The sequence below is a fragment of the Melozone crissalis genome, unplaced genomic scaffold, assembly GCF_028551555.1.
Source record: "Melozone crissalis strain CALT ecotype California unplaced genomic scaffold, PUWL_Pcris_2 ptg000016l_1, whole genome shotgun sequence".
Taxonomy (NCBI): domain Eukaryota; kingdom Metazoa; phylum Chordata; class Aves; order Passeriformes; family Passerellidae; genus Melozone; species Melozone crissalis.
The window spans coordinates 2191726-2219429 of record NW_026535794.1 but is presented as its reverse complement, the minus strand read 5'-3'; positions in this window follow the sequence as shown (position 1 = coordinate 2219429).

Genomic DNA, 27704 nt, shown 5'->3' with positions numbered 1-27704 from the left:
AGGGAAAGCTGCCCTTGCAAAGTTTCTTCCTGACTTGTGTCAGCAAGAAATCAGTTTATTTTGGGAATTTACATGCTGTCCCAAAAGTCCATGTTAAAATTCCTTATTAATCTTCTTACAATGTTATTAATCAACATTTATTTTAAATACACAAGTACAATACTGGAGTTTGCAGAATTATTTGTTGTGCAAAGACTTTTCCCCCCCCTGTGCTTTTTAACTTTTCACAGCCCCTCACAGAATTTGTTGAGCAACCCCTGAGATTCAAGGCTGGTTTGGACTCGGTCCTAGAAAACAAGCCAAGTAGGATAAATAAAATAAAACATCTGGAAGTCTAGCCATCAGAATATCATCAGATATCCTCTGATTCCGAGGGTATCTTGTGTATGGAAGGTAATAATCTGAGGCATTGGGCTGTTCATAACACATAACTCTCCCAAAGAATGTGGAATGAGACACGAAATAATGTTGATCTGTGTTGATTGTCTCGAAAATTTACTGTGGAAAATCATGAGGTCTGTAATGAATAGTTGGATCGCTCAAACAAATGTCTGTGCCAATAAAACCTAAACATATATTTTAAAAACAAAGATAACAGAAGTCAGTCTCGCTGAGCAGAGATGGAGGGAACAATGTGAAGGATAAACACTGTTGAAAGGGGGGAAAAGGCAAATAAGGTTCTAATTAGGGGGAGGGACTGAAGAGATTACACAGAAAAAGATAAAAGCGCGGAAACCTAATTGGAAACACAGCAGTGTGGTATCAGACAATCCAAAATATGTTATCTGGGACAAATGGGGGTTTGGATCTTTCCACAGCGAGGAAAAAGGCTGATGCTCTGGAGTTTAGGAGACAGGAAGCAGAGAGAAGAAAAAAACATTAGTCAGGACTAAAATCCCATTTCCCAACTTGAGAAAGGCCATGCAACCCTTCCTCCACAAGGAAAACTGCAATTTCTTCCTCAATCCTCATGGAAATACAAGAGCCCAGAGTGATGTTCCATGTCATACAACCCTTCCTCCACAAGGAAAACTGCAATTTCTTCCTCAATCCTCATGGAAATTCAAGGGCATGGAGTGATTATCAATGTTCAAAGTGCTCATCAAGGACCTGCTGTTTCTTCAGGTCTTTCAGTGCTGGTGGAGGCAGAACCCAAAGATCAGCCTGGCCTCTGCTCCCACACCATCTCTCCATGTTGGCCCAGGAACAAAGAGCATTTCCCTGAATTTATTAACTATGATGTTAACTATGGACACTTCATGGTGTGGCAGCAGGAAAGATCAGAGGGGCATTGGTTGGAGATGGTGAAAGAGATGGAGAAAGGATGAGAGAAAGATGGAGAAAGGGTGGAGAAAGACTCTGTGTTCAGTTTGGGATGGTGTCTGAACAGACACCTTATCAAGGGCTTTGAGGCTCCTTTTGGGACTCAACCCTAAATCCAGATTCTGGGGAAGGATGGACAACTGAAGGAGCAGGAAATTGTTCTCCTGAGATTATGGCACCCATGTTGATCTTATGTGCTGCACCTGGAGGCTGGAATATGTTTGTTCTCTGAAATATATTTGCTTTCTGGAATATGTTTGTTCTCTGAAATATGTTTGCTTTCTGGAATATGTTTTTTCTCTGGAATATGTTTGCTTTCTGGAATGTTTGTTCAATCCCCAGCACTCTGTGGAATTTTCCTCTGTGGTGTCCTCGTTGTCAGGTCCAGAATAAAAAGCACAAAAAAAGAGGTCCATTTTCCCCCAGATTCTTTATATTTAAAGAGAAAGGAAGATACCAGATCTTGGAAAACTCTCTGGTTAATACTGATTGCCTTTCCTCACTCTCTGTCTCCCAGGTTGTGATTTCCTTGAATTAAGGCTCCAGCTTTGGGTTTTGATCCACTGAGAGTGAGCAGAGGTTCATGAGACCCTGCAGGTGCTGACAGCAGTGGGTTCTTCCTTCAAAGGGACATGCACACACAGCTTTGGAAAGTTGTTTTGTAAAAAAAGAAAATCCCATTTCCAAACAGCTCCAGGCAGGATTGATTTGGATGTGCGGTGGCACTTGGTGAATTCCCCCCTTGCAGAGGATGCTCCTCGTGGATTTGGCTGCTCCCTCTCCAACCAGCCCTGCCAGCAGTGCCAGCTCCTCAGGAATTTCCAGCACAGGCATATTTGTGGTCATTTCTCCTCGTTTCACAGGGCCTTGCTCAGCAGTACTTGGAACACGTTGGCCTCGTGGATTTCTGGCTGAGAGCTGTGATCCCTCTAGGAACAGTCTGTCTGTCTGTCTGTCAGTTCTATCTGTATTTTGAGCAAGCTCAGCTGTGCCTGGGGTGGGAAATCTGCCTTTCCTTCTCAGGGATACCCATCCAAAGGCCCATGCCCTCTCTGAGAAGCAGCTGCCCTGGTTTTCCTGATTTTACTTTTATTTTAGTAAACAGGACCATGGGATCATCTTTGCCATGAGTCCCCCTCAACCTGGTCTATAGAGCTTGGTCCTTGAGAGAAGCTGCGTTTTTTATCTTTTAAAAAGGAAATATATTCAAAATTTTGAATGTGGCCTTCTCTGCTCTGCTATTCATAGCAGAAGTGTCGCAGATGCTTTTCACTCCTTCCCTCTTCTTCCTTTTCCCCCTAAATCCTGATGAACAAACAAGAAAAAGAGGACAATTTTAGCCTTTCCTGCTGTGTTTTGAGGGTCAGTGAATAATTAAAACTTCCCAGCACAGTTCACAGCACCTCTGGTGTTGTAAAAAGATCTGATTAATAATGTGGAAAAAAAAGTTCACTGTTCTGTTCACCCCATGATGGCACCAAGTGACCCAACCACCCCAGAACTGACAAAAAAACCCCAACGAGCCAATGGTGAAACATCTCTAAATAAGGAGAGAAAAGATGGATTCTAAAAATGAACGATGCCTCATCTCAGCATGTGGGAAAACTCTGAGGTTATTGCTGGGGGCCAAAATATAAAAAGCAGCTCTCCATATGTTCTCTTGATGGATTTGAAGCAGGGGACCGAGCTGTGGTTGAGGTTTGCAGCTCAGATACGGAGTGATACAGTCACAGAAAAATTTGGCACGGCAGCCGAAGGTCGGGAGCGGCGGCGGTGCAGACACAAATGGAAAGCTGGGAGGCAGGACAAAGGTTAGGGAGCAGCAAAGGGATCAAACAGCCTCAGGAGCAAGACCTGAATGCAGCCTCTGGAGTGACTCATCCGTGTGCTGTTCCCAGCCGGAGATGGGATGGAGTTTGTTTTTTAGATTGGATATTTGGAAAAATTTATCCACACAAAGGGTGGTCAAGCATTGGGCCAGGCTGCCCAGGGAAGGGGTGGAATCACTGTCCTTGGAAGTGCTGAAAGATTCATGGACAAGGTTCTTGTCCCTTTCTGGACAAGAAATGATCTATTGGTGGACGTCGTTGGACTTGATGATCTGCATGGTCCTGTCCAACCTTCCTGATTCCATGGTTGCCCCCTCATGGTTCAGCCCCTCCAAGCTGAGTTTTCCCAGATTCCTGGTGGGAATCCATCTTTTCTCTCCTTATTTTTAGCACTGGATGAGGCTGCCCAGGGAAGTGGCGGAATCACTGTCCTTGGAAGTGTTGAAAGATTCATAGACAAGAAATAATCTATTGGTGGATGTGGTTGGGCTGGATGGTCTGAGTGGTCCTGTCTAGCCTTCCTGATTCCATGGTTGTACCCTCATGGTTCAGCCCCTCCAAGCTTTTTCAAGATTCCTGGTGGGAGCCTGGATTCCTAGTGGGAATCCATCTTTTCTCTCCTTATTTTTAGCACTGGATGAGGCTGCCCAGGGAAGGGGTGGAATGACTGCCCTTGGAAGTGTTAAAAGATTTCTGGACAAGAAATGATTTATTAGTGTACATGGTTGGGCTGGATGATCTGAGTGGTCCTGTCCAGTCTTCCTCATTCCATTGTTGTCTCCTCATGGTTCAGCCCCTCCAAGCTGAGTTTTCCTGAATTTCAGGTGGGAATCCATCTTTTCTCTCCTTATTTTTAGCACTGGATGAGGCTGCCCAGGGAAGGGGTGCAATCACTGTCCTTGGAAGTGTTCAAAGATTCATGGACAAGAAATGATTTATTGGTGGACGTGGTTGGGCTGGATGATCTGAATGATCCTATCCAACCTTCCTGATTCCATGGTTGTCCCCTCATGGTTCAGCCCCTCCAAGCTGAGTTTTCCTGGATTCCAGGTGTGAATGCATCTTTTCTCTCCTTATTTTGGTTTGCCAGGCTACCTCCAAGTGCCTGCACTTGGGAACCTCAATCACCTGCACTGATTGTCTCCCTTCCAAGACAAGTTTCCCTGGAAGTTAGACCATAAGATGGGTGTTGAAGATTGCAATGCAAGTTGTTTTCCATTACCATCTGTATGGCAGATTACCTTTGTCAAGTGGGCAGTTTGCCTTATCTCTCTCTTTGAGTGACCACATTCACACCTCCCTCGGGAGGGGACATTGCTGATAACAGCTATTGAATGTCCCTGCATGGCTGATAAGAACTACAGCATCCCACTGGGAGATGTGAGTCCAGAGGGAGGAGCCAAGCATTCCTACCCAGATATAATCCAGAGGTTTTGAAACACCAGCACAGCTTCTCCACTGGATTCCCCAGAGGAGCAGCAGCTTCCTCTTCTTCCACTGGATCTTCAGAGGAAGAACACATCCTTCTCTACAGGATCCCTGCTCCAGCAGAGCCACCCCTGGCACTGCAGGAGGGCTGAGCCACAATTCCAATGGGACTGCCACCAACACCCTGACCCACAGGGTGTCAGGTTGGGTTCTGAGTCTGTCAGTGTTTAGTTTACTGCATTGTTTATCTTTTTATTTTCCTCCCTATTAAAGAACTGTTATTTCCTGCTCCCATATTTTTTTCCTGAGAGCCCCTAATTTAAAATTTATAGCAATTCGGAGCGGTGGGGAGGGTTTACATTCTCCATTTCAGGGGAGGCTCCTGCCTTCCTTAGCAGACTCCTGTCTTTCCAAACCAAGACAATGGGGAAATTCAGGTCAGAGGAGGCTTCAGCTCACCTTGTCCAACCTCATGCTCTAAGCAGGGTCAGAAATGAGGAGAACTCAGGGCTCGGTGGCTGACCTCTCACCTCACACCCAGTTTTTATGAAAGGATGATGAAAAAGGACACAGGAAAAGATTTCCCACCTGACATTGAGGGATGGCCTTTCATGAGCCAAGCAGGGTGGCATGCCACTGGTCACCCCCAGCCCTGGGACAAGCAATGATGTCAGGCTGGCAGAATTCCTTTGAGCCTCTGGAAAAGCCACTGGTCCCAAAATGACCCAAAGCTGTCAAGAAGGGCCCTTGTTTCTCTTGTTCTAGGGATTCTGAGTTCAGCATTGCTCATCATTTACAGGGAATGGAATAAAAAGATGGAATTCTGGGAGCAGAGTGACTGATTAAGAGCTAAATTAAAGTTAAAGAACAGAGCTGGTGCTGAAGACAACACTGGGTAAGTCTGGTTGCTCTAGGAAGTGGTTTCAAGGTCTCCACTGCTACAAAATTACTTTTTTGGTGTCTTTTTGCACCATCTGAATGTGCAATGGCACCATCCTCATTCTCTGAGTCAAAACTGGGGTTGGTATGAAGGAAAGAGGAGGTGTAATGTTCATTTCAGTCAATATTACCCATCTAAAATTAGATACCTTATATAAAATATTTTAAATTTTTTTAAATGTTTTCCTTTAGAGGGTAAATTATCTGATTCCAGAGGATCCTGCCATAAATGAATCCATGTCAGACGATCCTTCTGGGGATTAGGAAAGGAAGAGGGGTGAATCAAAGTGGACTAAATACTTCATTTCAGAATATTACCTCTGATCTGCAAACCTGTTCTGCTGAGAATTCTTTTCCAACATTAAAGCAGTAATTTAGTCAGCAATAACAATGACAGAAACCTCCAAATTAGTTAATTATTAGGCCTTGGACACTCCAGATTCTGATATAAACTAATTTTCCCCTTTGAAGCTTATGATTTTTATTCCCTGCTCTTGATCACAGGCTTCTCACTGGGAGCAGATGAGGCTTCAGGATTAATTACCAGGCTTAGTGTGATGGGTGCCCTTAATGACTCCTGCTCAGTGATTTTTCCAAGTTTGTTAACTCCCCTTGACGTCCTGACCTGCTTCTCCCAGCTCCACGAAGCTGCCACGTCTCCTTGGATGTCTGTCTTTGCAGAGAGCCCTAAGAATTCCCTGAGGCTGAGTTATCAGCTGGTTTTCATCTTATTTCCATCTTTTTTATTATTATTAATTTTTTTTTGTTGTTTTCCCGCCGCCCCTGCTTTCCCGGGCTTTTGTTTAGATCCAGAAAAATGAATAAATATCCCAGCAAAAGGCATTCCTGGAAGGTTGGGGTGCATGGAGCCACAGGAGCCATTAAAAGTGTCTGCAGGGCACAGTTCCCAGGCCGTGCTGGTGGGGGTGGGATTTCTCTCATTTTAATATCAGATGTCTGCAAATTATTGAAGTCTGTGCAAGTCACTCAATTTCTGCCTTTACAGCCTCCAGACACCCCTTCCCTCCCTGGCCTCCAGCTTCAATTTCATTCAAGGCCTCTAGAAACCTGTTAGAAAGAAAAACAAAAGCAAAGCCAACCAACCCAAACACCCCAAATGGGTTTTCCTTCGCAGCAGGTAGAATTTGAAGGCTGTCAGACAGGGCTGTCTCTGAGCATCTCAGGGATTTTTAAAATCTATTTTACTTCCAGCTGCTCTCTCCTCTCCTCTCCAAATTTTCCTCACCAGAGACTCACTTAACCCCAGCCCATTACAGCTGACTTAAAGCCCTGCAAAGTCAAATAAAGAGCAGCCACATTTTCAGCAAAGTAGGGTCAGTTCTGGTTTAATTCAAAATGGAAAGCCAGGTGCTTTAAGTGCACTTTGCAAGAGGGGGTTAAGTTACAAAAATAAACTTCCTCGCACTGGCAGAAGCTCGTGGAGAAGGAGCAAAAGAAAAAATTATGCTCATCCAATTCTATAGAGCTTGGCAGGAGATGGGAAAAGCAGAGCAGGGTTTCTAGGAAAGCTCAGGGAAAGTCACTGCTTAGAAAGCTGATCTGGTGAATTTTGCTTTTTACCTTTTTTTTTTTCTTTTTTTTTTTTCCCTGGATTCTCACAAAACCACACAGGCCAGGAGGGATTGACTTCAGTGTCTGCCACAGTGCACTGGTCCAGAAAGAAGCTTTGTGCAGATGGTTCTGTGTGTGCTGAGCGTTTCTGTGGCCCTGTCTGAAGAGATAAAAAGGAGAGATAAAAAGAAAGTCCCAAAGTGCAAAGAGCACCTAAATCCTCTTAAATGTTCCAGCCATGAAAAGCCAGACACAGCTAATGTCTTTATCTATATTTGATTAAAAAATCATTTAAGTTATGACCTTAAAATGAGAGTTATTATCTCCAGACTTCTTGGAAAGACAAGGATTGGATTTGGAGATGTGAAAAACTGATCCCATTCCACTTTTCTCTCAAGCCCTTCTCATCCTGCAAAGCATCTGGACCTTCTCCAGGTGTCCATGGTCCTGCTTATCCAGGAGCACTCATCCAGGCCTCTGCTCCTGCTTTTCCAAGGGATTTGGTGCACACTGATAAAGAGGGTTGGGATCCTTGTGGGGTTTTGCTTCACATCCCCGAGTGCTGGATGATGGGGCTGGGACTTTTCCTCTGGTATGGACATTAACTGTGATTTCACTCTGGATTTTCACTCTGGAATGGGTGAATTTCACTCTGGAATGGATGAAATCAAGAGAAACAAGGATTCCTTGAGCATTTTTTCCATTGTGACCCCATCAGCAAAATGGAAACTCACAGAGAATTCATTTATGGATATTTGAAATTCAGAAAAAAAAGTATGGTGTGAATAAATCAGGAAATTCTGATGTTTAAAGATAGCTTTGCACAAAAATAAAACTGTTGGTGTTTTGGTTTTCAGGAGCACCTCAGATGGTATTGGACATGGTGTTGGTGTTTGGGAAAGGAAATAAAGGCCTTCAATCACCCATGACCAGCGTGGAGAAAATGAAAATTACTCTCTCTTTAAAAAAGCTGGAAGGTTTAAAATTGTTCCAACATTTTGAAGGTCTGACCATGCCCTCAGTCCCACTGGGAAGATGGAGCAGTAACCACATGATTTTTTCACTTGAATATTCCATATAATGAAGGAAAATCAAGATAAGAGCACATGGATCCAATCAAAATGGGGAAATCCAAGGATTGCAGGAGTTGTTGTCCCAGTCTTTACCTGGAGGGATTTTTAGGCATCCCTCACTCTGGAAGACAAGTAAATAGGAGGAAACATCAGGCTTCTTTTAAAAAAGGAGATATAAATTCCTACTCCTCAGAGGTGCAGAAGAAACCTTAAAGAGGCAAAATGGGAAAAAATTCCAGTATGAAAAGGCAAATAAAGAGTCTACATTTATTTTTGCAGAAGTCTGATGAAGTTTAGGTCCATAATAAGCCTGGGCTGGGAGGGGGGAAGGCAGTGAGAGGGGCTGACTCATGTTTTTTGAATGTTTGGGGTTAGCACCAGTGTGTTTGGCGAATTCTTCTGTGTACTTAATATGTGTGAAGGAAATTATAATTGGTCCATAGATGATTTGTTAACTAAAAATAGGGGCTAAAGCTGTAAAAATATTTGTAACATAAAATTTCAGCAGCTCTTCATCATTCTTTAGTGCTTTTCCCCAAGCACGTTGTGAGCTATGGGGTCTCTAAACACCTCTCCAGGGTAATTTATTGGAGAGCTGATGGCAAAGCTGAAGATGAATTTCAGCACTTGGGGTGAGATGTGCAAAGACAGCTGAACCAGACGAGGACCTACCAAGGAAATGGAGCAACTGCTTCTCCATCACAGCATGGAATTCCCTCGGTGTTGTCACCCTGCCAGCACCTTTTGGGCTGTTAGGGATTTGTATTTCTGAGTGAGGGTGCAGCAGCTGAGGTTATTCTTGTCTGAACAACCTCCCCTTGGTGGTTGAAGATGTCCCCAAAGCCATAAACTCATCCCATCATTTGCTGTCATCTTTCCAGTCCTGATTTTTCACGTTCTTTCCATATTTTGAACAACTTTCTGCCACTTCTTCCTTTGAAAAAACTGCAAAACACCTTTTTGGACACCCCTTTTTCAGGCAGCCCAAACAGAACGTTCCCAGATGTCCTCAGCAAACTTTGCCTGAGAGAGGAGCCCTGGTTGAGTCAGCCCTGTGTGGTCTCACTCGTTACGTGGCACGTCACCTCATTTTTTTGGGTACACGTAGGGAAAGTCACAGGGTGAAGCTGGAATTGATTGAAAGTCCAGTTGAACTCGGTGGAAAAATTCCTCTCTTGACCTTCCCAAAGCTTTGGCTGCTTTCCAGGCTCATGATGTTCACACCTCCTTAATGCAACCCCCGGCGCTTGAGTCATGTCGAGCTGGGGCGGGGGAAATGTCAGGTAATGTGGCCTCAGCAGCCACCCTGGAGGGGACTCAGCCTTTCCCAGCTCTGCCCCGCTCCAGCCTGGAGTTTATGACGTGCTCCTTGTCCCAGGGCATCCCAACCCAGCAGCAGATCTGGTCTCCATGCAACGGGAGCTGCCCCAAACACCTCGGCCTTGACCTCAGCCCTGCTCCCGCTCCTCTCCATGAGCTCTGCCCCCTCCCCAGCCATCCCCCTCCTCCTCTTCCTCTCCCCAGTCCCATGACTGTGGCCGGCTCCAGAAATCTGTCAGCTGGAGTTCCTGCTCCCTGAAATTATGGGGGATGTTCTGTGGGATGGCCGAGGCCTGCTCAGCGTTACATCCCTGTCACTTCTGGTTTGCCCTTTATTAATCAGGGGATGAACTTGAGCAAATCTCACAAATTCCCCTGCTTTCCTCATTCTGCCTTCCCATCTCATTTCTGTTTTGCTGCTCTGCACCTCTCAACCAACCCCTTCTCTGTGGCATTCACATTCTCTGGAAAATCCCTTCGCCCAGGATTTTTCTCCTGGGAAGTTGAGAAGCCTCAGAGAAAAAGGAAAACAATTCTTATCTCATTTGCTTCTCCTGTGTTGTGCTCACATATGGAATGTGTTTGGAGATTGTTTACCCACAGGTGATTGTTTCATTGGATTCTGCTGGGAGTTGTTTTCACTCTTTGGCCAATCAGGGCCAAGCTGTGTTGAGATCCTGGAGAGAGTCACGAGTTTTCATTATTATCTTTTCAGCCTTCTATAAGTATCCTTTCTGTATTTTTCAGTGTAGTTTAGTTTAGTATTCTTTAACATAATATCATTTAATATAGTATTATAAAATAATAAATTAGCCTTCTGATAAGATGGAGTCAGATTCATCATTCCTGCTTTCATAAATACAATACTTCTCTCACATCAAACCCAAGTCAAAAATCACAATTAAAACCAGCAGTTTTAAGCAATTTTCACGTGTCTGAAAACAACCTCAACCTCAAGGCTATTCCCCATTGCAGAAGGAGTGGAGATGTTGGGATGGAATTTATACAGCAATGGGAGCACCCTGCTGACAGTCAGTAATTTTTTTTTAAATTTTGATCTGCACAATGGGGTCATGAAGGCAAAACCAAGAAATCCTTGTCCCCCTTGCTGTCACCTATCCCATAGGTCCAGAGCAGATGCCTGCACCAGAGAGAAGCCACAGCCTCCACACCCAGCATTCGGAATTTGAATTTATTTTTTCTCCTTAGGGGAATTCTGCTGCTTGAAGGCACTGGATTGAATTACAGGTCACATCTTTATTTGGGATGAAATCAGCAGTTACATGGATCCCCATGATCTGACAAGCCAATTTTCATTTATCCAGGTCATCATCCATCCATTCCCTCCCTGCCTTACCAGCATGGTCTGGTTTGAGTAGAGCATGATCGATGTCAAAACATGGAGGGATAATTTGGAGAAGTTGAGATCATGGATGGATCACAAGCTGGTTGCCCCATGGATGGAATATCTGAGCAGTGTGGGAAGCCAGTGTCCAGCAGTGCTGGAGTCAATGGTTTCCTGAAGTCAGAAAATTTTACTTTTTATTTTTATTTTAAAATGCTAAAAATAATTAAAAATTATTTAATTTTTTAAAATTTTTGTCCCAGATGAATCCAGTAAATTGTTTGTTGTGACTCTCAGTCTTTAGACTGAGAATAAACAGACATTTTGTTCATTAAAAAAATTAAATAAAAATAATTAAATAAATATTTTATGAAACAAAAAAATTTATTAAATAAAAAAATCCCCCACATCACTATTTTATGTTCAGCCCAAGTTTTCAAGAAGCAAGGCCACCACCACCGATTATCCACTTTCTTTGCATTGACCTAAAAAAAAAATAAAATTAACTAACACTTTATTGTTTTCTTTAGAAAAGAAACATCACCAGCCACCAGCATCCCCATCCGTGGAGGTGTCCAAGGCCAGGCTGGATGGGGATGAGATGATCTTTGAGGTCCCTTCCAACCCAAACCACTCTGGGATTCTATAAAAGGTGCCACTGTTAGGTTGGACATGATATATACACACATGATCAGGGTCTAAGAAGAAACAAGTTTTTATTCTGCGTGTTCTCCATCTTATACACTCTTAACAAAGCGTGATCTTAAGTCATTAACTACATCACAATAACTTATTATATTCATTGGTGCAAAGCAATTAGCGTCAATATAATTGGCAAAAGTTTTACAGAACAGTTTAATACAGTATGTATACACATCTACTTATGCACGAAGCCTAGCTTACAAAAATTGTCATGTATCTTTTCTAATCTGTTTCCATGCTGATGGCCTTGTCTTATTCCTTGCAATGGACACACTCAAAAATCATCACTTGTTATTTATTTCATTAACTCAGCTTTGCTTCCAGACCAGCTGTCAAGCGCCTCCATAGAAAGGTGATTTTTAAGTGCAGCACTTGGTTCTGCATTTCTGCAGGCATGATTCATCCAGAGCTCCCATCCCATCCCATCCCATCCCATCCCATCCCATCCCATCCCATCCCATGGATCCCATACCATCCCATCGGAATTCAACCCATGGCCTTTGTCCTGCTCAGCCTGTGAGAGCTTGTTGGGGTTTTTGGAATCTGAGTTTATTGGATGAGTGTGATGAAGGGCTTTAAAAATCCGTTTGAACTTTGGTTCAATTCATGAGGGTTTGAGAACTCACCTGGGTAAAAATCAAACCTTAGAGACCCTTGTAGGTCCCTTCCAGTTCAGGAGATTCCAGGATACAGGGATTGTCTCAACAAAATGGCTGCTAAAAATTGAATTAATTATTTCATTAATCAAAACAAACAAAAGTTGCAGTTCTTTTGGCATAAATGCGACATTTTCTTCTGTAATTAAGGACCTCCCTCAACTTCCATGTGAGCACTTAAGCGTGGTCTTAACCTGCAGCTCATTTTCAGATCCTTTGCTGAACCAAGGCTTTGATTTAAATTATTTTTCTGCTTCCCCAACATCATTTCTCAGCCCTTTCCTCATCTGCTCCTTCTAATCTCACCTTGTTTTGTATAAATAAATCCTAAATCGATGTCATTTTTTGTCCTGTAGATAATTGTTAGTGTTGAACCAGTTTTGCTGGCTTTTAGAGTTGAAGGCAAGCTGAAAGATCCAGGTGCAGAATCCCATAGCTCAGTGGCTTAAATCCAATATTTGGATGGATCCAGTCAAATTTACATTAATTAACTGTACTCCTCAACTGTCTCCTGCATTTTGTCCCTCCACCTGTTGCTCCTTTCTTAAATAAAAATATTATCTTGATTCATGTTGATTAAATTTGAATACAGAACTGAGGTGGGTTTTGCTTGGCAAATCAAAATATTGCAAAGGTTGCTGAAAACTGTGATTCCTGTGTGAGTTTTTTTTGTTTTTTTCCCTCACAGATGAATTCAACCCAGGTCTACAAATGAGGTGAGTCTAATTTAAACTCCTAACTGCTTTATCAGTGAAGTGACAAATTTGCTGGACCTGTTTCCTGAGGATATTTGTTTTCTTTTCCCCACTTATGCTGAGAGTTGGGACATTATTTTTTTGTAGAAAGGCCACTTGCAGCTGATACAGCTCCAGGCTTTGCTAAAATAGAAATTTATTTCAATGACTTCTACAGAAAAAGAAATAATAAAAATATCCCCTGAAAAGATCAGGACCTTGATCAAAATTTGGTTCCTTGGGCTTCATGACCAGCTTTGCCACAAATTCCCTCTGTAACTTGGGAATGTGACGTTACCTCTTTACCTTATTTATGAATTGATGGAAAATATGAAAAATGCTCCCTTTGTCCCATCCCTGTGCACTGACCACTCTGCACTGATTTGCACAGGTTTTATAATAACTGTGTGTAATTAAGTGTCACTTAAAGGTCCCTTTATCAAGACAGAATAATGCACACATTTATATTTCTATTTCTATATCTATAAGAATCCAGCCTTTCATCTTTTGGTGCCTTGATCTGCAGTGACCATGATAATTGTTGCTTTGTGCCTGGGCCCTTTGATGCAGGGAGATTTCCAGCTCCATCACTGCTGGGATTCCCTGGCTGAGTGAGGACTTTGTTCTTTGTTGGGCCAACCACAACGTTCCCTAAAACACAGCAGATGTCTCAGGTCTCACTCTAAGATAGGGCTGGAACCACCCTGGCCCGTTCAGTGCCCAAAATTCAATGGGTTCCTCTTAGAAAATGGCAATTAAAGTTAAATATTATTGACACAGTTCAGGGTTTTGCCCCTGGGTAATTTTCTGAAAGCTGCTGGAGAACAGAAGAAGCCATTTCCTTTCTGACTCCTCTGTCACACTCATATTTCACTCCAGCAATGTCCCAGCCTTTCTGCACAGATGGACACACAGAAAATTGTGAGGCTGGGCCTTGCCTTCAGCAGAAAACTGAGCTCTGCTCACTTGGATCTTTTTCTGTGCACATGAACCAGAAGGAGAAACCAATTTTGCATTTTTACAGAATTTAAATCACGTTTGGGATAGAGGGAGAAGAACCCTGAATGGAGAAACGAAGGGTGGGTGTCACCACAGGTCATCATGACAACATAATAATATAAATTTAATATTAAAAAATACTTTTCCAGCTCCAAAATAATTCTCCAGGCTCCATCAGCTCCCATGCCTGCACTCAAATCTCTGCTGCCATCAAATCCCAAGGTTCAGATGAAGTGTCCTGGTGCAGGCCCATCTCTTTTTCACTTCTCAGTCAGTCCCATGATGCTGCTGCAGTGAACTGGCAGTAATTTAATCAATAATAAAATTATTATTAAAAATAAGGATTTTCAGATCAGCTTGCTTTTGGTACTAATTTAAATAATAATAGAATTAGTATTAAAAATAATTTGTACATCAGCTTGTTTTTAAAATATTTTCCTGTTTTTTCCCCTTCACCATCAGAATATGGAATAGTAATTAAAATATATGGATATGAGGAAAAGCAGCTAAGCAGAAACTACATTTTACTTCATAATATCTTGCTGCCCTTTGGGAAGAGAAGGAAAGGAAGGAAATATTTTTTTTGTGAGCTTTCACCAACTTAAACTGATGTTTTAGTGTGTAGTTGGTACCATGAGACACAGTGATCACAGCGAGCATCACTTTGCTGTGCCGGTGACAGGGTTTGGCTTGACCAAATGGTTAAATCCCAACAGCCTGATACAAACCCTAAATAATTAGAAGTTAAACCATATCTGAAACCTGTTTGGCCACAGACAGATTTGGATCAGTGACAGGAGTGACACCAGCCCTGTGCTGCCCCAGTTTCCACCTCTGAGTGATTCCCCTTCCTCACTGGGATGGTAGGAGCAGCTCAACAATCCCTGACTTCTGACAGCCCCTCTTTCTCCTGAACTCAGCAGCTTTTGGGGAGGGTCTCTCCATCCCCTTTTTCTCCTGGGGAGGTTTTCTCCAGCCCCTTTTCCCCCGAAAACTCAGCATCCTTCCCAGGGAGGGTCTCTCCAGCCCCTTTTCTCCTGGAGAAAGTTCTCCAACCCCTTTTCCCCCTAAAACTCAGCATTTTTCCTGGGGAGAGTTTCACCATCCCCTTTTTCTCCTAGGGAGGGGTCTCCAGCCCCTTTTACCCTAAAACTCAGCATCCTTCCCAGGGAGGGTCTCTCCAGCCCCTTTTCTCCTGGAGAGGGTTTCTCCAACCCCTTTTCCCTCTAAAACTCAGCAGCTTTCCTGGGGAGAGTCTCTCCATCCCCTTTTCTCCCCAAAGAGTCTCTCCAGGGCCGTCTCCCTGCTGTAAGCTGAGCCAGCCGGGCAGGAGGTTTTAGCCCTCCTGAGGAATTTGGAGGAAGGGTTTTTAAGCTCCTCATCACATAAGCCATGCGAGAATCTGGCCCTAAATCCCCTAAGCTCGGGCACTTAGCGGTGATACAATAGCCCTGGATGGGCTGCTGGCAGTGATGCTGCCCTGATGGAAGGGCTGGAGCCTCGGGGCGGCTCCTCGGGCTTTGCTGTCCCGGGAAAAGTGGCAAATGTGCGTTTTCCACACAATAATTCCTCTGGGCAGCCGCTTTTTGGAGCCCCCGAGGCACAGAGGGAGCTGTCGGCATCCTCTGCCAGGAGGAGGGTTGGGGACCGCAGTGCTGATGTCCCCAGGGCACAGCTGAGCTTTTCCCTTCTTATCCCTTGGCTGAGGATAAGGAGAATCCATTCAGCCTTCTCATCCCTCCCTGCGTGGCTCAGGGAATCAGAGGATGACAGAAAATCCTGAGCTGGGATACACAGGGAGCGTCCAGTCCAAATCCTGAGCTGGGATACACAGGGATCATCCAGTGCAAATCCTGATCCTGCACAGGACACACAACGATCATCCAGACCAAATCCTGAACTGGGACACACAGGGAGCATCCAGTCCAAATCCTGAGCTGGGATACACAGGGATCATCCAGTGCAAATCCTGATCCTGCACAGGACACACAACGATCATCCAGACCAAATCCTGAACTGGGACACACAGGGAGCATCCAGTGCAGCTCCTGCACAGGACACACAGGGATCATCCAGTCCAAATCCTGACCCTGCACAGGGCACACAGGGATCATCGAGTTCAAATCCTGACTCTGCACAGGACACACAGGAATCATGCAGTCCCATTTCTGACCCTGCACAGGACACACAGGGATCATCCAGTCCAAATCCTGAGCTGGGACACACAGGGATCATCCAGTCCAAATCCTGACCCTGCACAGGACACACAGGGATCATCCAGTCCAACGCCTGAGCTGGATGGGACACACAGGGATCATCCAGCCCAAATCCTGAGCTGGGACACACAGAGATCATCCAGTCCAAATCCTGCACAGGACACACAAGGATCATCGAGTTCAAATCCTGACCCTGCACAGGACACACAGGGATCATCCAAACCAAATCCTGAGCTGGACAGGACATACAGGGGTCATCCAGTGCAGCTCCTGAGCTGGGACAAACAGGGATCATCCAGTCCAAATCCTGAGCTGAATGAGGCACACAGGGATCATCCAGTGCAATTCCTGAGCTAGGACACACAGGGATCATCCAGTGCAGCTCCTGATCCTGCACAGGACACACAGGGAACATCCAGTCCAAATCCTGACCCTGCACAGGACACACAGGGATCATCCAGCCCAGCTCCTGATCCTGCACAGGACAATCCCAGGAATCCCATCCTGTTCCGGACAACATTCTCTGAACACTCCTGGAGCTCTGGCAGCTTTGGGAACATTCTCATTCCCTGTAGACCGTGATGTTCAGGCTCTGTGTTTTGTGTTGGGTGCCCATCACCATCCCAAAATGCCATTCACCATCCCAAAATGCCGTCCCCTCACACCAAACCCAAATTTTTTATCCCGATTCACTCCTATTTGGTGAGGAGCCCATCGTGGCATTTCCTAGCGGGGCTGGCTGAGCAGCACCACCCCCTTCCTCCCCTCTCAGATGTCCCGGGGCTGAAGGGGCTAATCCTTTACATTAACCAGCCCATTAACCATTGTGCCTGTAAAAACACCCAGCCTGTCACAAAGGCCGCTGGCTCTGCTCCCTCCTGTCCATCAAGTTGATGGAAGATAATGTGTAAGGGGATAGCCAGGCCCGCTGCGTGCTGTTGACACTGGGAAGAAAGATCCCGGGGCTGGAGTGGCACTCAGGTTACAGATGAGCTGGAAAATCCACCCACTCCTGAGAGTGGTGACAGCTTTGTACACAAACCCCTGCTGCCCGGGATCCGCAAGGGCTGGGCTGTGAGGAACCAGCAGGGACGGGCTGGGGATGCTGCTGGGGGTCAGCTGGGGCAGCTCCTGTGGAACCTGGGTGGTGGAGCAGGAGTGGAGCGAGTTACCAGCTTAAGAGAAACCAAACAGGGGGATCTGCTCACTTTCCTTTCTGGGCTGGGCAGGGGAGGAGTTGGATGCACACCAACGTTGTGGTGGCCATGAGTCGCTCTTGCAAACACCCCAGGCTGTGGTGGATAATTCCCAAGAGCCTTTCCAGTCTGCTGCCAGAATTTTGGCATCCCAGCCAAGTCATCAGGGCCAGCACTGAGAAGCTCTGCCTCGTCCTCCTGCTCTGACACCAGCACTTCACTCTCCACTGCTTCATCTCACACCAGGAGTTTTATAAATGCTTCAATATTATCTTCTTTTCAGTTTGCCTGCTGGGTCATCTCCTTTGAAACCTTGGTGGTGGAGCATCAGTGGAATGAGTTATCAGTTTAAGAAAAACCAAACAGAGGGATCTGCTCACTTTCCTTTCTGGGCTGGGCAGCACAAGGGCCAGGAGAGGAGTTGGAAGTTGTGGTGACTCTTGCAAATACTCCAGACTGTGGTGGATAACTTCTAAAAGCCATCCCCCTTTGTTGCCAGAATTTTGGCATCCTAGCCATGGCATCAGGGCCAGCAGTGTCCCATCCAGGACACCAGCACTCCACATTCCTGCTTCATCTCACACCAGGAGTTTCATAAATGCTTCAAGGCAAGATTTCAATATTAACTTTTTTTTCAGGTTTTCCAAGTGGGTCATCTCCTTTTAAACCTTGGTTGTGGAGCATGAGTGGAGCAAGTTATCAGCCTAAGAAAAATCAAACTAAGGGATCTGCTCACTTTCATTTTTGGGCTGGGCAGCACAAGGGGCAGGGGAGGAGTTGGATGCACACCAACGTTGTGGTTGCTCTTGCAAACTCTCCAGACTGTGGTGGATAATTCCTAAGAGCTCCTCCAGTTTGCTGGCAGAATTTTGGCATCCCAGCCATGGCATCAGGGCCAGCAGTGTCCCATCCAGGACACCCGCACTCCACACTCCACTGCTTCACCTCACACCAGGAGTTTTATAAATGCTTCAAGGCAAGACTTCAATATTAACTTCTTTTTACATTTGCCAGCTGGGTCATCTCTTTTTAAACCTTGGTGTTGGAGCATAAGTGGAGTAAATTATCAGTTTTAGAGAAATCAGACAGGGATCTGCTTGCTTTTCTTTTAGGGCTGGGCAGCACAAGGGGCAGGGAGGGAGTTGGATGCACACCAACATTGTGGTAGCCTTGAGTTGCTCTTGCAAACACTCCAGGCTGTGGTGGATAATTCCCAAGAGCCCTTCCATTCTGCTGCCAGAACTTTGGCATCCCAGCCAAGTCATCAGGGCCAGCAGTGTCCCACTGAGAAGTGTCCCACTGTCCCCTAAACCTTGTCCTCCCACTCTGACACCAACACTCCACTGCTTCATCTCACACCAGGAGTTTTATAAATGCTTCAATATTTACTTTTTTTTTTTTTCAAGTTTGCCAGCTGGGTCATGTCTTTTTAAACTTTAATGTTGGAGCATGAGTGGAGTAAAATATCAGGACATTATTATTATTAGCTTAAGAGAAATCAGACAGGGGTATCAACTCACCCTCCTTTTTGGGTTGGGCAGATGGAGGAGCTGGATGCACAACAGTGTTGTGGTGGCAGTAATTCCTCTGGCGAACACTCCAGGCTGTGGTGGATAATTCCCAAAAGCCATCTCTGGGATGTGTGGCACTCTGCTGCCAGAATTTTGGCATCCAACCCAAGGCACCAGGACCAGCATTGTCCCTCCCTGGGACAAGACCTGCCTTGTCCTCTCACTCTGACACCAACACTCCACTGCTTCCCTTCACTCCAGGAGTTCTATAAATACTTCAAGGCAAGGCTTCAATATTAACTTTTTTTTTTAACTTTGCCCCCCAAAAGTGTGTTTTTCTGATTTTTTTTTCTCCATGGGAAAAGGTTAAAAAGTCAGCTTCCAACCTGCGGTGGCTCAGCCCGAAGCAGAACATTTCAGTTTTATCAGCTGGCACGAAGGGATCTGTTTCAAATCACTTTTGACAGCATATTAAGCTGCATTTCTATCCTAGCTTGAAACTGGCCCGCCCATCGTCATTCCCTTTCTCTGGAAACAACTGACTTTTCTCCCTTTGAAACCCAGGTGTCTTGGTTTGGAGAGACAGGAGTCTGCTAAGGAAGGCAGGAGCCTCCCCTGAAATGGAGAATGTAAACCCTCCCCACCCCTCCGAATTGCTATAAATTTTAAAGTAAGGGGCTCTCAGGAAAAAATATGGGAGCAGGAAATAACAGTTCTTTAATAGGGAAAGGAAAAGAAAAAAGGATAAAAGAAACAATGTAGTACACTAGAACAACCCTGACAGAGTCAGAACCCAACCTGACACCCTGTGGGTCAGGTGTTGGCAGAAATCCCATTGGAATTGCGGCTCAGCCCTCCTGCAGTGTCAGGGGTGGCTCTGCTGGAGCAGGGATCCTGTAGAGAAGGATGTGTTCTTCCTCTGAAGACCCAGTGGAAGGAGAGGCAGCTGCTGCTCCTCTGGGGAATCCAGTGGAGAAGCTGTGCTGGTGTCTCAAAAACCTCTGGATTATATCTGGGTAGGAATGCTTGGCTCCTCCCTCTGGGCTCGCATCTCCCAATGGGATTCTGTAGTTCTTATCAGCCATGCAGTGACATTCAATAGCTGTTATCAGCAATGTCCCCTCCTGAGGGAGGAGTGATTGTGGTCACTCAGAGAGAGAGATAAGGCAAACTGCCCACTTGACAAAGGTAATCTGCCATACAGATGGTAATAGAAAACATCTTGTATTGCAATCTTCAACACCAAGTTGAAAGAGCTGACTGGGGGAATCACTGGGACATGAACTTGGCTCAGAGGAGAAAAAAGAGGGGCTTGGATTCTCAGAATGTGGGTCCAACAAAGGGGCAGTTTGGTTTGCACTTGGTCTGAGAAGCAGCCAAGGTGGGATAAACTGAAATACAACACTGCAGAAATCCTGCATGTCCCTTAACTCAGACATTTATTCACCAGCAGACTTCACTGCTGGCTGTGACATTCCATGGAACAGCACAAATATGGAATAAAGGCCTCTGAGTACTCCAGGATTCCCTAGGAAGGATGCAGTGCACAGCCTTTCACTGCTGATGTAGCAGCTCCTCTTACCTCAGAGAATGGAATAATAGAAAATTATCACTGGTTTTCCCAGAGAAATTGTGGCTGCCATTTCCACAGCCCTGGAAATGCTCAAGGCCAGGTTGGACTGGGCTTGGAGCAACCTGGAATAATGGAAGCTCTCCCTACCCAGGGCAGGAACTGGAAAAGAGTTTTAAGGTCCCTTTCAATCCAAACCACGCCATGATCCTCATGCTAAGATTTAAAGAGTCTGGGGACTGTTGTGACTCTGACTGTGGACAATGGGGCAGAATTTGTGTTGAGATCTAAACTTTCTCCAAGGAAATAGCTCTGTATAATAAATACTCCCCTCAATAATTATGTTAAATTCTTTTTCCAATGGTTCATGTAGAAATAAAAGGGACTGGTGGCAGATCTCTGGTCACCCAAGCCAAGATATCCCTGTTCAGCTCCTCCTGATTTATGTCAGGAGCAGGAGTGGTGCTTCCCTGCCCTGCTCCTGCCCCATCACCCATGAAGAGTTAATGGTTTGTGGTGTGATGCCAAACACTTCATTTCGGCAGTTTGGATGGGAACCAGCAGCTCAAGTCAAGAGCTCTTTGGAACCCAAGCTCGGACTTGCTGGTCCTGTTTCAACCTCAGAGAAAACCTGATTTTATTGCTTTCCCTGCATGGCCAATCCCATAAAATCCTGACTCTCCCTTCTGTATCTCCTGGGTGCAACAAGATTGTCTTTGCCTAAAGGGCAGAAATGTTGCAGACTCCATGAGGAAACATCTGGAATGTGGTCAGCAACCACAGCAAGGTGCACACAGCTGATTTCAGCACCTGATTTCCCTCTAAAAAGAGCTCTGAGGGGAATTAATTTCCTAGCATGAACTACTAGCCGGAATTGCCAGTGATATCTGCCCTTATCAGTTGAAATAATAAAACAAGGGATGCCAGGAGATCATCAGTGTTCAATCCCCCTATCTGGGGATGCCCTTTTGGGGAGTGAACTGCTGATAAATCTCATTTCTTGCCCTAGGGAGGAAAGTAGGTGAAACGCATTAAAAAATCCCATAAAAAATGAATAGATGAAACCCATAAAAAAACCAAGCTGGTCAGCTTGTTAATATTTTTAATACTTAAAATATTTTAATATTTTAATATTTTAAATAATCTTAATATATCAATATTTTATCACTTTAATAATTTTATTGTTTATATTTTTATCACTTTAATATTTCTGTAATTTAATTCTTTAATAATCCTCTGAGGACAGTGGGCATTGCATGGATAGGTAACAATAGCAGTTCAGCTTTGGAGATCTCAGTGGGAAAGGTTAGAATGAGGAAAACTGACAGAGAGAGAGATTTATAAAAATAAAATAACACAGAAAGCAGCAGCATTGCATTACAAGCCCTTCACCCTGGAACCTGAAAAAACATGGAGACTTTTGTTTTACAGATGCAGGAATTCGACTTTATTTTTGTTCCCTTCTCCTCCTTTCGCAAGGAATCCTGAGTTGAACTCCCTGCCTGCTTACAGCGCGCTGCCTTTGGCTGGCTCCCCCAGGCTTTTCCCTGCAAGCCCTGCAGTGCATGGTTTAATCCCTTGGACAGGAGCTGGGGAAGCTCTGGAGCAGCTCCCTCATTCCCTGGGCCAGCCCACGCATGTTCCCGACTCCAGCGGGATCCGTTTCCGTGTGCTCCCGCATTCCTTTGGCCACAGGGGTGTAGGAAACCATCCCATTGCTCCTCTTACATAAGGAAATGCCCTGGCAGAGCCAGCCTTGGTTTTGTCACTCAGCTTCCACGCCTCGTCTCCTCCTCCCCTTTCTGAGCTGCTCGTAAAAGCAGCCACGAGGCCACCACAGGAATCACGAACCCAGCGAGGTGGGGAGGTCTCCATGCTGAGAAATGTTGCTGACTTGGGCTTTCAGCAGAGGCTTGCAGGGCTTTTCTAGCCTGGGCTTTCCCCTCCAGAGCTTGGGGCTCAGTGCTGGTGGACACAGGAGAGGACTTGGCCCGACAAAATGTAGGAATTGGTGGTTCCAGTAACCACTGGCTCCAAGTGAAGACAGAAAGCCAGGAGGGGAGGCATCGGGAGGGAGGAATTTCCACCACAGCGTGATGTTGGCTTTGTGATTCAACACAATCAACATGTGGGGATTTTATTTCTCCTTTTCCTGCTCCTTCTTCTCCTTCCTCTCTTTCTCTTTCTTCTCTTCTTTCTCCTTCTTGTTCTCCTTCTTCTCCTTCTCTTTCCTTCTTCTTCTTCTTCTTCTTCTTCTTCTCCTTTTTCTCCTTCTCTTTCTTCTTCTTATCCTCTTCTCCTTCTCCTTCTCCTTCTCCTTCTCCTTCTCCTTCTCCTTCTCCTTCTCTTTCTTCTCCTTCTCCTCCTTTTTGCTCCCCCTCTCCTTCTTTTCCTCTCTTGGTTGAAAGTGGATGTGGTCTCCCTACAACAGATGCAAAGATCCAAGGGCAAACTTGCCACAGCAGGAAAAGCACCAGGGACATCCATCCTGGTCCTTCTGACCTCTGGAAGGGTCAAAAAACACCTCCCACTCGCACATTAGAGCAAAAAACCATCACTTTGAGGAAAAGGTAAAATACTTTTCCTCCAAAGCCAAGGTGCTGCTGGTGGATGTGTCTAGAAAAGCCATGGAGAAGCTGTAGCCCCACACATTCCAAAGGTTTTTCCATACTTACTCCAAGTAGCTGGAGCTCTGGAGTAATTTACACCACCCAGAACGTTACCTCATGGTGGGGTGGCTTTACAGAACAACCAGGTTTACTTTTCTGCCACTGCCTTCGCTCATGGCTGGCACTTCCTGAAGAAGGAGCTCTGTGATGAAAATAGGGTTGGTATTTTGAAATGTTTTTTTTCACTTACAGAAAAAAAAAAAGCTGTGTCTGGAGCAGGCTGAATTTTGCAAACATATGTGAGTGTCTGAGCATATGCAAATGTAGCATTTTGTGGGATGGAAACATTCTGGGTTAACCTTTGTCAGAAAACAGAATTTTCATGTTGTCGTGACTTTCCATTTTGAGGATTGTTTTCTATGCTGTAAAAGCTATCATAATTCCTTAAATTATTACAGCAGGCCTTATCTGTTTCATACATGTGAGAGCTTTCTATTTCTATCTACATGTTTTTATTGTGTCCTCTTCCCTCAAAAAAAAATTACAGGTTATTTTCATATTTTCAACAGTGATTTTCTTCTTGAATATTTTGAACTAATTCAGAAGAGAAAAGTTCATATATTTATGAGCGCCTGGAAGTGTCTCAGAGGCAGACAAGGAAGAGGAATTACCATGGATGTCAGGAGTGTGGAGCTGTGACTGGAGGTGTCTGGTGGGCATAGGAAGGGCATCAGGAATGTGGTGGGAAGGCAACAGAGGATCTCAGAGCATGAGGATGCTGGATGGGAGGTGAAGATCATCTGCAATGTAGATGTGCAGGTCTGGGCAAAATATCCCACTTATAATGAAACATTATTATCATAATCATAACATAATCATAATAACAAGACACCCCATTTGTAATGTTCATAATGATCATGGAATGAGTCAATACTCAAGGATATATCCAGGGTGAAATTCATCCCCCAAAATATGGCATAAAAGATGGATGAGCACTAGAAAGGACAGGGAATCTGAAGCTGGAGTCTGTCATGCATTGGGAACCATCTCACTGGCAGGATTCCCTGGGCTCACTGTCCTTAGGCTTCTCCATGTCCCTTATGATCTCCTGAGACCCTGCAGGAAATAAATATTTTATCCAGACCAGCAGCTGCAGGAAAACAGCTCTTAATAATATCATGGATCATGGAATTCTGGGGTTTGGGTATGAAGGGACCTTAAACCTCAATTTTTTTCCACCCAGGGACACGTTCCACTATCCCAGGCTGCTCCGAGTCCCATCCAGCCTGGCCTTGGACACTTCCAGGGATGAAGAATGATGACTGAGGAATGATGGTTGCTTGTTTCACGGACAATTTCTCTCTGAGACACTTCTGCCAAATAAAATCCCATCCAACGTCTTCTATTACTCCTCATGGTGCATCACTACTCATGAGAAGAGATTTTGACCATGAAACCCATAAAAAAGTGACATTTTGGGCCAGATTGGTGACTAGTGTCAGTTGGAATCTCCGGGGAGATGCTGACTCACTCAAAGCTGGGGACACATGACTCTGTGTTCTGTTTGGAAAATCAGACAAGCCATGTACGGGAAGGCTCAGTCTGGGATTTCCCGTCTGGAAATGCCATCTGGGAAAGGCACCTCAGTGGCACCTAATTCACTGGGCAATCACAGCCTCACGGTGATGACCGCAGGGAAAAAGATGTCCTTCCCTTTCCAAGGATCCTCTGTAGTCCTGAGACTGCTGCTGTCTCCAGAGGGAAATGACTGTGAAAGAAAACATTCCTGCATCCATCTCTGTCACAGACATCTTTTATGAAAAATCCTTTCTTTCAGATTTTTCCTCCTGAGAAGCTGAGAGGCCTCAGTAAAAAAATGTAAACGTTGATTATCTGCTGCTGTGGAATGCAACAGGTGCATCTTTGATTGGCCCATGTTGGTTGTTTCTAATTAATGGCCAATCACAGCCCAACTGGCTCAGACAGAGATCCCGAGCCACGAACCTTTGTTATCATTCTTTCTTTTTCTATTCTTAGCCAGCCTTCTGAGGAAATCCTTTCTTCTGTTCTTTTAGTATAGTTTTAATGTAATATATATCATAAAATAACAAATCAAGCCTTCTGAAACATGAAGTCAGATCCTCGTCTCTTCCCTCATCCTGAGACCCCTGTGAACACGGTCACACTTCCACCCATCCTAAAAATTCCCAGAGTTCCAGGGTTTGCCATGTCCCAGACTGCAGGAAGTGGCCCCAAGGGATTCGTGGTGAGCAGGGCAGTGCTGGGTTGAGGTTTGGAATTTGTGAACACCATCACATATCTCTTGGCCGGCCTTTTCAGGTAAATTAGCCTCTCCCCACTTCTCATCTGCAGCACAGCTCCAAATCATCCCAAGCAGAGCAAACTGCCTGTTTTACCGCCCCCTCTCCCCAGAAACACTGGCAAATCCCCATTTCCCAAAGTGCCAGGGCCGTGATCCTGGATTGCAGCAGCGCTAAGCCTCCTGTTGGTCTCAGCACCTGACTGGGAGCCCCGGCAGCCAGAGAGCTTTGCCCGGGCTCCGGAGCCCAGCACAGCCCGAGCTGGGGCTCAGCAGTGACAGGGCCCTCCTAGCATCCCCTTCCCTACCCTCTGAGCTGCCCTGGCACAGGATTTGCCTCCTTCCCTCCCAGCAGCAATGTACAGGCTTGCACCGTCCTGCCGTGAGCTATCCCGTAAACAACAACAAAATGAGCTTATGACTTTAAGCCTCCCAATGAAATAAGAAGCTAATTTGCCCCATCACAGTGCTTGCCATCTGTAAGAATTAGTCCCAGGGGGAAATGAATAGAGCCATTATTCCTACCGGGCTCTTGGCTGTGTAATTCCTCCAGTGGTGAAACAGTAGACAGCGAGAGGAAAAACATAATACTTGTGTGACCAGGCTGCCATTGGCTAAGGGAGTTTGTGTGGATCTTGTTCATGAAATGAAGAGTGGGGCAGGCAGCTTAAGGGGCGACAGACCTCGCTGTCCCAAATGCTTCTTAGGCACCAAGTAATTAAAGCACCGTGTTGGGGGGAAAAGAGGGCCAGGAGAGAAGGTAAAGGTGCATTTATTGATGGGAATGGCTCTGCTGCAAACCATGGAAAATACCAACCTCGGGTTGGAATTATATTTATGCTCCCTCCAAAAGTCTCTCGCTACCTTTTCGTGCTCTCCTTTAGCTGGGGGTGATGTTAAAAGGGAAGTGTGGCAGCCCCTAAACCCTCGTGGGTCCATCTGAGCCGTTCTTGTCAGGGAGGGTTGGATTTTTCCCTGCTGGAAACTAGCCTGGTTCCTATTTTATACTACGTGAGGATGTGGCCTCTAATTTTTCAGCCAAGCCATGAAGTAAAGGGTTCACAAGGATTTTCCAGCCTTGAGTAAAAGTTACTTTATCTGAGAGGAATGAACAAGGAGGAACACGAGCACCAGGGGCAGGAGAGCAGAGGGAGACTCCTGGCCAGGGGGGAAAAAAGGTGTTGGGAAAAATGGGTGCTGTCCCTGTACACCACCAAATAACTGCTGTCTCCTAGAAAAGTCAGTATTATATCATTTCAGTATTATACATAACACTGAAAAGTCAGTATTATATCTTTTCAGTATTATATATAATATATATAATACTGAAAAGTCAGTATTATATCAGGAGAGCATCTGGGAACTCATCTGAACTCAAATCTTTCCAAACAAATGGAAATACCTTTATTCCTGATGTCTGTGTCGAGGAGTGAGCCACAATCAGAGAAACTCCTGACATGTGTCCAAGACCTGCCCAATGCCACACAAGAATTCCCAGCTCAGGGAATTTCCCCCCAAACCACTTGTTTTTCCTTTGTGCCATTAATTCTGATGCTTTTTGTGCTTTTCCAGTGAAGAAATAAATGAGTCTGCTCATGACAGACCTCCCTGGTTCGGATTAGATGCACCCATTTTGCATCCAAAATGGACAATCTCGGAGTCTGTAGGGCAAAAAAAAAGCATCATGGGACTGTCACCCCTTCAGCCGGGGGAAAGGCTGCTCTAGTAGGAGGGAGGGAGTCAAATTTGAGGACTTAGTAAGTGATTCCACATGATAAGCAGCTTTTCTTGTGCAGCCCAGCACCACTCTGTGCAGGCACTGGCTCCTGCCAACTTTCTGCTGCTGACACGACTTTCATAATTTTTGATTTGTTTTTCTGCCTAGAGGCAGAATAATGGAGGAAATAATGTCTCCATTGATGCTGCTGACCTGCCCTGATACTTTTGTTTGCTCTTTTCCTTGATGTTCCGTGTGGCTTTTTAGTTTATTCAGTGCTATGGCTGGAATTGTCCTTTTCCCTTCCCTTCCCTTCCCTTCCCTTCCCTTCCCTTCCCTTCCCTTCCCGTCCCTTCCCTTCCCTTCCCAATTCCTAAATCTAGGATTGAATTTGAGCATCATTTTAAGACTGACCGCCTCAGACACTGAATTAAACACAAGTCCAGCATTTGCACTGAGAACATGGAATAGGAGCACCAGGAAGCGAATTAGGAAGCTTTGCTGTGTTTTAAAAAAATTCCTGGAATCTCAGGCTGGTCTGGGTCGGAAAGGACCCTAAAGTTCATCCATTCCCACCCCATTCCATGGGCAGGGACACCTCCCACTATCCCAGGGTGCTCCTGTCCAACCTGGCCTTGGACACTT